Raw genomic sequence first — 14,972 nt, 5'->3', positions numbered from 1 at the left:
TGGTCAAATAACTTAGAAAAATTAATGAATGGTGTGGATGAAACACATATATGCCATAGTGAGGTCCACAGAGCACTGACCAGTAGCAGCGTGAGTAGCCAAACCGCATATGCTAACCCGCACATAAGTGGGACCCATTATATAAAAATAGATAGACAGTTGGAAATAATCGACGAAAATTCACATGCAGTGCAACAAATATGGCCGATTTTTTGAAAGTATCGTGATAAATACATCGTACCATACTATGCGATACTATCACGATATTTTCAAAATCTGGATAAATTAAAGGGATTTGTCAATATGGCCGCTTGCCTTTTAGGCTATAGACCTAAAACCTCCTGCTTTTAAATTATTTCCTGAAACCTACTTACAGTTTTCACCATTAGACATTGCACCGTCTGCTCTTAGTTAATGAATATTTGTATTTTCATATCGACGGTACAACCCCTTACTGCACTTGCCATTTAGCAATCTCCGTTCAATAACGTTGGATTCATTTGTGCCAAACTAACCCCGACCTACCATACGTGGAGCCCATCTTGATATTTGTGAAAAATTCATCTCATCCAAAAAATGAGACAGATCCAAAGCTCAAAGTGACTATAAGATGACTCCAAACTGTGTTTTTACAATGCACTTACACACCCACGCACTCACACTGCAGTGGATTTCACCACAATGAGTACCTGTATGCATGACCTTGTGTTGAAACTCTTGTGAGCCTACCACTAATTGAGGACCCTTAACAGTGGGAGTTTAATCCTACTGTTTCTTACTGTGTGACCCATGCACTAGGTCTTGGTATCAACTACATTTTTGGGCCCATGGCATAAAATGATCCCAAAACACATATGGACAGGTCGATTCTTGATAAACATCCCATAACCCCATGAATATTTCAACAGTGGGTATTCAATCCTCATTGTTTCATGTTCGTTTAACCCACTTGAGCTTTGGATTGGCTTCATTTTTAGACCCTAGTCCTAAAATGAAATGAAAAATCCGAAAACACCATGGTGGGCCTCACCTACAGTTGAGCAATCCTCTCCCTCTTGACTTGAATTTCCAATGGACGGATTAGATTTGTCACAAACATCATGGTGGGCCTCACCTACGGTCGAGCAATCCTCACCTGCTTATCTTAGAATTTTCAATAAACCTCAAACCTCGTGGATTGTCTTGCCTGCCTAACCCGGACCATATGTGGGGCCCACATTGATGTTTAGCAGAAACATTTAAAAACAATAACTAAGGAATTTGTTGTGAAGTTTATGTTTATGTTTCAAATTTATTTAATATTTCAAATATTTTATTTTTAGGTTGATTTTCCCGATAAAATCTCCAAGAAATTTCTGCGCCGGGATATGATCAGAACGAGAAGTGTGGTTGTGCCCACATGGGTGCCTGTACGAGAAGGGCTTCGGTGCTCTCATACCACTATAAGTTCTCCTACTTGCATTGGGTCAATTGGACAGTTAAATCGCTGATCTGAACCGTTCATTGAGTTGGAGCACATATCATGGGTGACTATGCAAAAACCATGCTGATCGGATGATCCAGTCCATCCTTAGTGTGTGGCCTTACTTTTTGTAGCCATCCATTCTTTTAGGCCATGGATGGATAGTTTTGATCACCTAACAAAAGCTATACTTCACAGTCACGGTTAGTATGTGATGGTTTTGATTGGACCTATATTTGCCTAAACAATCCTGACCGTCACTATACGAGTGCATTTTATCCCCTCCGTCCATCCATTTTCCAACTCATTTTAGAGCATGAGACTGAAATTGAAGCATATCCAAAGCGGAAACAATGGGATAATGACGTCTAGGGTTAAAACCTTGGTTCACCTGTATGTTTATTTTATTTGCCATCCAACCAGTTCATAAGGTCACAAGGGCCTATATGAAGAGAAAGCACGTATATTTTAATAATAGTAAAAAATATATTTTATTTAAATATTTTAATTATTAATGTTTCAACGAAATTATATTTAGAATTATTGATTAGAAATAAAAATTTATATTGTGAATATTTTGAGAATTCAATAATTATTGATTCCTATAATAATTTTTAAGAGTAGTGACAGCACGTGAATAAATCCATGATAGCTTTATGTTGATATTTTCAATTGTGGAACAATGATTCATCTTACATGGATGTCTATCATTTATTAAGTATCAATATTAATATGTTGGATGAAACGTAAGTAAGTAAGGCGATTGTGTCCCTTGGGTGGAAGACCCTAACGCCAGTAAGTAGGGCGATTGTGTTCCTTGGGTGGATGACCTTAAAGTATGCAAGTAGGGTGATTGTGTCCCTTGAGTGAAAGACCCTAGAACCCACTAAATCCTTTGGAGTCTCCTTTGTGTCAGCGTATGAGTACAATTGTGTGCGATGACATACGTCAGAAGTACAATTGGAGCAGTAGTTTGACCAGCTAATATATAAATAGGTTCCTTACCACGAGGTACCGGTGTGTGGGTGTTAATGCAACTTGGCCATCTACTTGGGTATGGTGTTGTAAAAGATGACATATATTATTTATGAGAATTCATGAAAAGTATCACATGCATAATATTTTTACAATTCTATTGCTTAAATTCATGTTTTTTTATTATCTGTATTTTATTTTTTTCTCTTATTTATAAAAATTTGTTAGAATATGAACATTTTAAATTTTGGACAAGAAATAACCCTACTAAGCTGTTATGCTCACCCTACTATAAAAAAAAATGGACAGGTGCAGAGCTGGAATACTACGAGTAGGCGGGCCTCTACTATTAGTTTTTATTTTTTTAGAAAATTAAGTTTAGTTTAAATTTCAATTTAGTTTTTGTTCTTTAGATTTAGTCTGAATTTCAAATATTGATGTAGAAAAAAAAAACTATTAAAAGAGTTGAATCTAGTAAACATTATATTATTTTAGCAGTATTTTCCTTTTATATGAGTCTGAATATCTACTAAATTTGATGGAATTATGTGAATTGTAATGAATATCAATCTATTAAAAATCACGAACTTGGGATTCGGGTCTCGAATACCCTATTTGGGTACTCGAATGTCGGGGCATGACAGGTGATCAATTTGATAGGTCAGATTCATCCACCCTCATCGTGCATGGACTCTTTCATCATTGTGGCCACTGATTATTTCACCAATTGTGTGGAGGCAAGACCTATGAAAGGAGTCGGTTATAGGAAGATTATCAATTTCATTGAGACCCATATCATCCATAGGTTTGGGATTCCCGAATCAATTACCATGGATTGGGCGAAGTAGTAATAACTCGGTGAGACCGAGGTCGAATCCATAGGGAATGGGGAACATAGGCCTTGAACTAATCTAAGTCTAATGGTTTGTCTAGGTTTTTAATTCAGCAAGATAAAAAATGTTTTAAACAAGAAGGAAAAGGACTAAAGATCTAGGAATACACTTATAGAAATCACAATATTTATTTTACTGATTTATCGATTATAACTCAATTGGAGTCGAAGTCATATCCTATTCAATCAGATGATAGAGCGGTTAAACCAATCATAAATAATATTAGAATATGAATTCAATTGAACAATTTTCTCATGAAACACCCGGACATCAATTGTAGGGAATCAAAAGCCTCTAACACACGCTTAGTCATCACTGGATCAACCAATTATAAAGATTGATTCATTCTCTAAATCAAGGCTAAGCAATTGTTAAATCAAAACATTCATTGTACCCGAAGTATACAAAAAATCTAAAAATAAACAACTCAAATAATAAAATTTAAATCAATTCAATCATTGTTTGTTGAATCAAATAAAATAAATAATGTAATGAATCACAAGCTTCATCCCTTAGCCTTAGCTAAGAGATTATTAGCCTAGGCTAATAACCTAGAAGAAAAACAAAATAGAATTGAGGAAGAGAAGAAGAAGAACGGCTTTGTAGAGACTCCGCCACCCCTTGGTCTTTTTCTCAAGCTTTAATTCATATCTAAAACAAATAAGAAAACTCATTTAAATAATAAAATTTCACACCGACTTTCAACCGACTTCAATTTTCGTACTTTTGTTCTGCTTCGGTCGCATCAAATTTCATCCGAAAGATCTATGCAAAATCTGTCTAACTTAGATCTCGCCTAAGCTGTCATTGGTGGGACTGAAGGTCGAGCCAAATTAATTATGAAAATCACAATTTCTTACTGGACTGTTTTGTTCACTTTCGGTCGGACCGAACTGACCTTAGGTGGGACTGAAGAGTCAGTTTTTTCTCTTGTTGGACTTGTGATCTCACCAGTCTTTTTTCCATCCTGGTTTTCTTGGATCTTTGGCATGTGAATTCTTCATTAATGACTTTTAAATCCTCAATTCTTCATTATATTCTTTTGAGCTCTCAATCTATCCTTTTAGGCGTATATTTTTCTTTAGGTGCAAAACCACCTCGCATGATGAAAACATACATGATTATATTGGATTAACACTTAAATGCCAGGAAAGCTAATGTAATTGAAATAATAAATATGCAATATTTAATTCTAAACATCGGGGTACAACATTCTCAGCACAAGAAGTCGAAGCCATGGCCGACTGATATAAAATTAAGATTTTGTACTCAACGCCATACTATGCATAAGCAAATGGCCCATTTGAGGCCAACAACAAAATGATAAAGAATATTTTGAGGAAAATGATTGAAGAAAATTTTCATGAGTGGCATGCAAAATTGTCCGAGGCACTTTAGGCATATAAGAATTCACCACATACTAGTATTGGAATGAGTTTGTTTACATTAACATACGGACACGATGGAGCAGTGCCTTTGGAAATTAATATACCATCAGTAAGGATCACACATCAAGCCGAGTTAACCCCTCCTGAGTTCACAGAAGTCATGCTGGTTGAGTTTGAAATGTTAGATGAAACTCAGATGAATGCCTTAAATTCTATAATCACCAACAAGGCCACTGTCGTCTGGGCATATAATAAGAGGGTGTAAGGAAAATCCTCTGGTGAAGGAGATAAGGTTTGGAAAATAGTGTCGCCAATAGGATGCAAGGACCAAGCCTTGGGCAAGAAATGGTTACCCACTCGGGATGGGTCCTATGTTGTCCTCAAAGTCCTTAAAGGTGGAACCTATCTCTTGCACGATATGGATGGAAAAGTTACAAAAACTCCAATCAACAGCCAATTCTTAAAGGCTTACTATCCTTCCTTATGGGAGATAGTGTAGGATCAGGCTGAGTAACACGAAGGGAATTGATGAGCTCCCTTCTACTGATCTTAAAAAAGGAAGATTTTATTACTGGGGAAAGGGTTTAGGCCATTGGCTAGTATAAAAAATACATGTATAACATGATGTGTACAATAAAGAGTTGTAATTGGCTGATCAAGCAGTTTAGATATAAGCCGCTTGGATCTTCTCAGCCAATGCCTGCTTAATCCTCCATGACAGTCACTCGACCACAAAATGGTCGAGGAAATTTGTCACTTCATCGATGTAATAGCCGAGTATGACAACATTGCTGTGGACTTCTTCATTATGATTGTCGCTCTCTTGCGATTGAGCCTAGTAAAGGTCAATCTGAGATTCGATGAAGGCCATGAGCTCATGGCAATCGGGTTGATCCCTGCTTGGATGGAGATGTTTAGTCTCAGAGAGATCGCCGGCTGGTTCTTTGCTCTAGGCTTCGAACGATTGCAGCATGGCCTCGTTGAAATTGTGCTAACCGGTCCAGTGCAAGTGACGACTCCATGAAGCGTCACAATGGGTTGAGAGAGCTTTAGATTCTGCATGAATGATAGACTATTCCCTCATCAGGCCAACATGCTTTTGTATCTCCATATCGGCTTTGGAATAAGCATCCTTGAGGCATTGTAGTTTCATTAGAACCTTTAAAAGTTATTTGAGAGGTTCGTTACATCAATATGCTTTTGTAGCACCTCTGACAAAAGAGTAAACATTATGGAGGGGAGATTGGGACAAATATTCAATCTCCACAGTGAGAATTTCTTTCAAAAGGGCCAGCGATTGTGAGTGGAAGATTGAAGAAGACATAAAGGCTTAAGGTCTATTAGTAGAAGCAGAGAAGATGTCGGTTACAAAATGAAAATGAGTGATGATTTTATAAGCATCGTCAAAGGCATTTAATGACTGCGGGTAAAGAGATGCAACGGCTGGGATAATCGAAAGTATAGCTGGGCACAAACCGACCTGATCCGAATCGATCCGAAGGTCTAGATCGGTGCAGTTCGAGTTGGATCAGTCAGATCTGATAGTTCCTCGGATCGAGTTCAGATCGCGCAATCCGGACCGAAATTCGAACTGAATGGATCGATCTGGACCGATCTGATCTGATTTGGAGTGATTCTTATGATATTTATCACATATATTTATTTCATGAACAGGTTGGATGACAAATAAACATCACTGGGGCCTTATAAAATTTTCAACGGTGGAAATCAATACTTCTACCTTTTCCCATGGTATAGTCCATTTGAGTTTTGGATATGCATCAATTTTGGGTTTAACCACTAAAATGATCTGGAAAAACGAATGGACGGCGTGGATAAACCACATGCCTTCACGGTGGGCCCCAACAAAGTTTACTTAGTGCGATAAGAGCCCACTGAGAAATTTCGTGACATGCACGTTAACACTGACAGCAGTCAGCAACTTCGAAGTGGATTGCGTAGTAACTCACTACGCTTAGTGTACTGAGTGAAGTCTGTGGGGTCCACCATGATTTATGTATTTTATCTGCTCTGTCCATTCATTTTACCAAATAATTTCAGGGCTTGGGCCCAAAAATTAGAGATATCCAATATTCAAATGGACCACACCACATTAAATAGTGAATTGAACATCTACCATTGAAAAATTCTTGGGGGCCATAGAAGTTTTGGATCAAGCTTATATTTGTGTTTTCCCTTCATCCATGTATTTATGATATTATGAACAGGTTGGATGACAAATAAACATCACCGTGGGCCTAGAAAGGTTTCAACGGTGGAAATCATTATCTCCATTGTTTCCAGTGGTATGATCCACTTGATCATTGGATATGCTTCAATTTTGGGATCAACCTCTTAAATTAGATGGAAAAATGGATGGACATCGTGGATAGACTACATACATTCAAGGTGGGCCCAACTGAGTTTACTCAGTACGATGAGAGCGTACTGATTACTAAGTAACTTAGTACGCAATCTAATTTCCAGTAGCTTACAGGTTGTAGCCTGTAAGTTACAACTAGTGTATAGATACGTGTCATGCAAAGACGAGTAGCGACACACCTCGAGCTCCGAGTTGTATGAACATCTCAAATGAGATCAAAATTACATGGGCCCCATAATGATGTATTTATTATATCCATACCGTTTATCCATTTTTCATGATCATTTTGGAGCATTTGAAAAAAATGAATCATATCTAAAGCTCAATGGACCACATTGAAAATAGTAGCGAGGATAATGATTTCACCATTAAAAAATTCGTAGGGCCCACCATAACGTTTATTTTCCATCTAATCTAGTAATAAGGTTAAAAATACATGGATGAAGAGGAAAAACAAATTTCATATTAATCTGAAACTTCCGTGATCTCCAAAAGGGTTTCAATGGTAAACGTTCAATCCCTCACTATTTTTTTTGCAGTGTGGTCCAATTAATCTTTAGATCTGTCTTATTTTTCAGCTCAAGCATTAAGACAAACTCTCCAAATGGATGGATTGTTTAGACATAACACATACCTCATAGTTTGACCCACAGACCTAACCCATTCCGAATCATACCCAACCCGATCCGACTCAGTTTCCCTGACCGAGTCAGACTCGGTTCGGGTTAGGCTAACCGTGCATTGGATCGGTTCGAGTCAGATGTCCCAAACTCAGTCCCAGATCGGATCGAGTTTCTGTCAGCCCATGTAGATTGCAGACCGAATCGAGTTGGACCCAATCCAATCTGACTCGGTCCAATGCCCAGCTCTAATCGAAAGAGTGCGACGCTGATTTATATTCCAAGGAAAGTAGAATGAGTGGTCACAATAAATGTTAGTTCCGTAGAAAATGGTGCACACATCTCCCTACTTTCATGTGTCTCGTCAGTTAACTAGTTATTACAATAAAAAAATGCTAAATGTTGGTTGCAGTTGATCTTAGCGTTGGTTACAAAAAAGATGGCATTGGTTAATGTACTTGAGTGGGAATCATTAGTGACTCAATCGATAACATTTCTTTGCATACGGTCAACTAGTGAGGCAAGTCTTGATAAATACAATGATTTAGATTCTTTTCCTTTTCATTTAATGGTGCATATAGACAAAAGATTCTCATTAGCCAACTATCTTGGATTGAATACTCCAATGCCTTATATTTTGAATGCTGATACCCCATAGGAATGATGTAGTCCTATGTTGTGGACAAAGCGGCTAAATAGTAATATGTGAGTGATGCGAGAAGCATAATTAAAAGCAAGTTTTTTGAAAGTAAAAGTGAGCCACCGAGCGATTTATATGAAAAAAGAAAGAAAAAGACAAACGACCACCAAATGAGAGTGGCAGTTTAGGCATAAGCTGTCTTTATTTCCTTGAATTCTTGAACGATGTGCAGCTTCTCTGCCTCCACAATCCCCTTTTGCGGTTTCCATTAAAATCCTCCTCTATGAAGATGGGTAGAAATTGCAGAAGCCGGTCAACACGGATGCCGCTCGACGCGAATGCCAGTTGAGAGACTCTACCTTCAGCCTCTCTCTTGCTAGTAAAGCTCACCCGCGACCGAACCTGGTAGTTAGCGATCTAGGATCCTTCACAACATAAGTGTGTTCCTTCTCCTTAATGTCTTCCATAAGCTCAACGTGTTGTGCTTGAAGGACTTAGAGTAAGGTGTAGTTGAACTGATGCACCATGTTCCATCAAAGGTGGTTGTTTCATGCCCTCTCATAAGCATCGTCCACGGGACAAGACTCTTCCTAAGTAGCATATCCAGGTATCAAACTATTCTCTGAGACTCGAATTTAAGTTGAAAGTATATGTCCCTGGGGTAGTGAAGTTTCCCCAGTACTTCCAGAATCTCCCTTAGAGGAACATTAGACTCAGCAGCCTCGGAAGCCTCCTTGATGAAGAGGCCGGTGTCAAATAGTAGAGAGCATTGGTGTTGAGGGTTAAATATTTCATATTATCCCCCATTTATATCTTGGTTTTATGAACATGATAATGCATAATATTCTATTTTACTCATGTTTGTGTTGCAAGGTGAATTTAAGAGCTTGGATTGAAAAGGGTGCTAAAAGCATGAATTTGATGCTCAAGAATCACCAAGGCAAGGGATGGATCTTAGGAGACCAAGATTGAAGAATTCACATGCCAAAGATCCAAGAAAACTAAATGAAGAATGAAGAAAATCAAAGATTTGAAGTGAAGAAAAGGAATCTTGAAATCGTCCTGAAAAAGCATATTCTGAAACTCTGGGTCATTTTGTGAAATTGCACAGAGTGAAGTTTATTTTGAAAAATTGCGCAGAGTGAAGTCTAAAGCATATTCTAAAGTTTTCCAACTAGGTGCGAAAGTTGGAGTTCTACAACTATAAATAGGACTCCCTAGGATACTCTAAAGCATATTCTAGGGTTTGGAGGAGCAAAGCACAAGGGTGGAGAGATGTCGCCAAGGGTTTTTCTACCTTTCTTCCTTAGTTTTTCATGCTTTCTTCTAGGGTTTTAGTTCCAATCATGTCTGTGGTTGCTAAACCTTTTAGCGAGGGCTAAGAGGTGAAGCTTGTAGCGTGATGAGATATTTTTATTACTTTGATTCATGTTTATGTTGAACTTACTTTGATTTTAGTTTAATATTTAAGGATACTTTTAGTTTTTAATGATTTATTATGACTTAAATTACAGTAGATTTGCAATAGCTTTGAGTATCTTCTTTTCTTGTTTTGAGATTATGGGATTGGTAAATCCTGTTCTTTGCTATCGTCTCATGGGCATGGTTTGGTGATGGAATCCCTGCCAAGTATCATAATTCTCTTTTTTTGAGAATTAGGTCAAAGGAAGTTCAGATTTGATCATAATTGCTATATCTTCCAATTGGATAGGACAAGACTCTAATTCCAATTGTATTACTTGAATCAAGTAAGGAATCACCATGATTGCTACAAGTGGAACCTTGGAAACCCTAGTTCCCACCTTTGAATTCTTAAGTTTTTAATTACACACTTCACAATTACTCCCTTTAATTCCAGATTTAGATTCATATCCTTTTCTAGTTCTACTTCTAGTTACTTTCAGAATACACACGAGATTAGTTCCTGTGGATTCGACCTCGGTCTCACTGAGATTATTACTGCATCACAACCCTACACTTGGGGTTGTGAGCAAGTTTTTGGTGTCGTTGCCGGGGATTGACGGTTGCGTTTTATAGATTTGATTAGTTTTAGAATTAGGTTAAATTAGGATTTATTTACTTCTATTTTTAGGTTAGGGTTCTTTCTAGTTTGTTTTTAGAAACTAACTTTTCTTTCTATTTCTAGATTAAGAAACTTTCCTTTTCTGTTTTTAGAAACTAATATATATATATATATATATATATATATATATATATATATATATATATATATATATATATATATATATATAGAAACTTTCCTTTTTAGAAACTAACTTTTCTTTCTATTTCTAGATTAAGAAACTTTCCTTTTCTGTTTTTAGAAACTAATTTTTTAGAAACTTTCTAAATCTGTTTTTGGAAATTAATTTCCTTTCCTTTTTTTTATTATTATTTAAGAAACTAGTTTACTTTCTATTTTTAGAAACTTTCATTTTCTTGTTTTAGAAATAGGTTGCTTTCTTAGTTCCTTTTTAAAAACTAATTCACTTTCCTTTTTCTTTTGTAGGATCCCAATATATAAGCTTCTAATTTGGTAACTTTTTTTTAAATCTCTCTCTTTATATTTCTAGATTTCTATTTCCCTATTTCTTTTTTAGGTTTAGGTTAGATTCTGAAATTGTGGACTGAGAGTGTTTCATGCCCAAGTGGGTTTGTGATAATACTCGACATCTCTTGAGTGAAGGAGGGTTGGTTGAGGGGTTATTTATCTATTACAGGATTAGACACCACTCGAGATCCATAGATTTAATTGAAGTCATGGCTACCAATCGACCGACCAATCAACCTCCAAATCCACCTCAACTTAGCCAAGGTTGAAGAAATCCAGGATGAGAATGAGGTGCATCAAGCACCCCCGCCTCGTACTTTGTGAGATTATTTACAACCGGCGAGGGTGAGTACACCCTCATGCATGGTATTTTTCAAAAAATACATGACATATGAATATCAAGCCGGGAGTGATCTAACTCTTTCCAAAATTTCATGGACTTGAATATGAAAATCCATATCTACACTTGAAAGAGTTTGATGAGATAATAGTCACTTTATACTTTCCTAATGTGTCTAAGGACACGGTTAGGTTGAAACTCTTCCCCTTCTCCTTAAAAGAAAAGACCAAGACGTGGTTGCACTCACTACGTCCACGATCAATTGGCAGATGGAACGACATGACAAGGGAGTTTACTTAGAAAATTTTCTCATATCATAAGACGAACACCCTTAGAAAGTTAATCATGAACTTCGCCCAAAAGGAAGATGAAACATTCTTCCAATGTTGGGAGCGATTCAAGGATCTTGTTAGTTCATGCCCACAACACGGTTTTGAAATGTGGCGCATCACAAAATCTTCTACGAAGGACTAACATCTTCCATGCGCCAATTGGTCGAGATGATGTGTAATGGGGAATTCATAAATAAAGATGTCAATGATGTGTGGGATTATTTAGACAGACTTGTTGAAAACGCACAATCGTGGGACATCTCTCCAAAAACCACCACTTCTAAGCCTACTCAATCAAAGGAAAGGGGAGAAATGTATGTATTAAAAGAAGAAGATGACTTAAGTGCAAGGGTGGCCAATCTCACAAGAAGAGTCGAGGCCATGGAACTTTAGAAGGATATAGCTAGTTTGCGGAAAAAAAAGTAGTTTGCAGTATTTATGCTTGCAACATACATACAATTAAAAATTATCCAACAATACCTGCTTTTAAAGAAATTCTGAATGAGTAGTCAAATGCAAAAAACTACCAAAGACCTTTTGGTGGACCCACCTCAAATACATACAACTCCAACTGGAGGAATGTACAAACTACTACTCCTCAAGGATTCCCTAACCAATTCCTGAATCAAGGGAACCTTCAAGAGGATCCGGCCTTAAAACACCTTCAAAATCAAGAGCTTTTCAATCAGAGTATATTGTAAGCCATTCAAGACCTTTCAAAGGCCATACAAGGGTGTGGGACAAAAATTTCGATTGGGGATAAAGTGATCTTTCTGGCCTAACCTCTCCCCAACCTTAAACCGCAATACGAAATTAGTGACCCAAGCTCTTCAAATCAAAATGTGGAACAATCTAAGTCTATCACCACTCTTATGAGTGGTAAAATAATTGACAAATCTATTCTGGTAAAGACTAAAAAGTCTAGGGACCTGGAAGAAGACACAGATGATAGACCTAGAATTGCCTCACATGGGGTTAAAACCGTAACTTTAAGGCAAGCTGATTGCTCCATTCCCTCAGCAGTTGATTGCACTAAAACCTCTATCAAACTCTCAGGATATTCTAGAGGTGCTTAAGCAAGTGAAGGTCAACATTCCTCTACTGGATGCTGTTAAACAAATCCCTTCATACGCCAAATTTCTGAAAGATCTATGCACTACCAAGAGATGACAGACTATTCAATAGAGAATTGTTCTGACAGAAAAAGTGAGTACCATCCTCAAGCAAGATGTGCCACAAAAGTACAAAGATCCTGGTAACCCAACCATCGCTTGTGTAATTGAGAATTACTGGATTGAGCATGCACTTTTTAACTTAGGAGCGAGCATAAATTTGATCCCATACTTGGTCTACGAACAACTGGGTCTAGGTGAATTAAAACCCACCTGGACACATTACAACTGGCCAATTACTCAGTTCGTGTGCCAGGAGGGATAATTGAGGATGTGTTGGTCCAGGTTGACAATAGATTTTATCGTCCTGGATACTCAACCCATCGTGGATATGAGCACTCAAATTCCTGTCATCCTTGGTCACCCATTCCTTGCTACATCAAATGCAATCATCTATTGTAGAATGGAGTCATGAATTTGTCTTTTGGGAATATGACATTAGAGGATGATAACGATGCCCACGATGTTAACTTGATTAACTCTTTTGTGAAAGATAGAATTCTGATGACCTTATCCTCTGACCCTCTAGAGACATGCTTGGCCCACTCACATGATTTAGATGATGATATGATTAGGAAGACGGGTGCCATGGTTGATACTGTGCCGGTACTTAAAGTTAACTGGTGAAGTCCACAATTTGAAGAATTATCCCAAACGGATATAGTGCCTCTACCGTATAACTTCAAGGCACCGAAGCTTGACTTAAAACCTTTGCCCTCTTATTTGAAATATGTCTATTTAGGTCAAGATGAGACATACCCGGTGGTGATTTCTTCCCACCTTGAGCAAGAATAGGAGAGTATGCTTATTTATACTCTCATTGAGCACAAAGGAGCCCTTGGATGGTCGATTGCGGACCTCAAGGGAATTGACCCTTTGATTTGTACTCACCGCATTTATCTAGAGGATAATGCGAAGACCTCCTGGCAACCACAACATATATTAAATCCAAATATGAAGGAAGTGCTTAAGGCTGAGGTTCTTAAGCTATTGGATGTGGGGTATCATATACCCTATATCCGATAGCCAATGGGTGAGTCCAACTCAAGTGGTTCCTAAGAAGTCCGAAATCACCATCGTAACCAATGCTGACAATGAACTTGTACCAACTAGAGTTACTACTGGTTGGAGAATGTGCATTGACTATAGGAAATTGAATGCCATCACAAGGAAGGACCACTTTCCTTTGCCATTTACTGATCAAATCTTGGAAAGGCTAGCTGGTCATTTCTATTACTATTTCCTTGATGAATATTTGGGCTACAGCTAGATATAGATAGCCCTTGAAGATCAGGAAAAGACCACATTCACATGTCCCTTTGGCACCTTTGCTTACCAAAGGATGCCATTTGGACTGTGTAATATCCTCGCCACTTTTCAGCGATGCATGATAATTATTTTTTTTAACCTGGTGGGGCAATATTTAAAGGTCTTCCTGGATACCTTCTTTATTTTTAGTTTATCCTTCAATGATTATTTGGAGAATATGTGAGGAAAAAAATTTAGTATTAAATTGGGAGAAGTGCCATTTCATGGTTTGTAAGGGAATTGTCTTTGGACATATCATCTCGTCCAAAGGAATTGAGATAGATAAGGCTAAGATTGGTCTTACCTCTAACTTACCTCCGCCTAGGAACATATGAGATGTGCGATCCTTTTTAGGATACACTGGATTTTACAGGAGATTCATAAAGGACTTTAGTCACCTCTCTGGTCCTTTATACATTCTAGTTTAGAAGGATGTACCATATGAGTGGACTGAGCACTGTCATGAAGCTTTTTCTAAGTTTAAGGGTATGTTAACAACTGCACCTATGATGCAACCACCTGACTAGAGCATTCCTTTTAAAATTATGTGTGATGTGTCCGATTATGCTCTTGAGGTAGTGTTAGGCCAGAGAAAAAGCCCTATGTTATACACTACACAAGTAGAACTCTAAATCCTACCCAAGTAAATTACTTAATTATGCAGAAGGAACTCTTAGTTGTAGTATTCGCTTTGGACAAATTTACGTCCTAGTTGATCGGATTCAAGATCATCATCTACAAAGATCATGCAGCACTCAAGTATCTTCTTTCTAAGAATGATGCTAAGCTCCGCTTGATAAAATGGATCCTCCTACTCCAAGAATTTGATTTTGAAATAAAAGATAAGAAGGGAGTAGAGAATGTAGTGGCTGACCATCTTTCCCACCTTGACCTCTCTATTCCTTTGA

The 14,972-nt window shown here is 37.7% G+C and overlaps 1 non-coding gene across 1 annotated transcript; it reads right to left on the bottom strand.

Annotated features, from left to right (window-relative positions):
• Positions 1–11,579: 11,579 nt before the first annotated feature.
• LOC131254519 (small nucleolar RNA R71) lies at positions 11,580–11,686 on the bottom strand. The gene has a single exon (XR_009175631.1). It is a non-coding gene; the product is annotated as a small nucleolar RNA R71 (small nucleolar RNA).
• Positions 11,687–14,972: the final 3,286 nt, after the last annotated feature.

Source organism: Magnolia sinica, chromosome 8, assembly GCF_029962835.1.
Source record: "Magnolia sinica isolate HGM2019 chromosome 8, MsV1, whole genome shotgun sequence".
Taxonomy (NCBI): Eukaryota; Viridiplantae; Streptophyta; class Magnoliopsida; order Magnoliales; family Magnoliaceae; genus Magnolia; species Magnolia sinica.
Note: the sequence above shows the minus strand (reverse complement) of the source record. Positions and strands in the feature narration are given on the sequence as shown.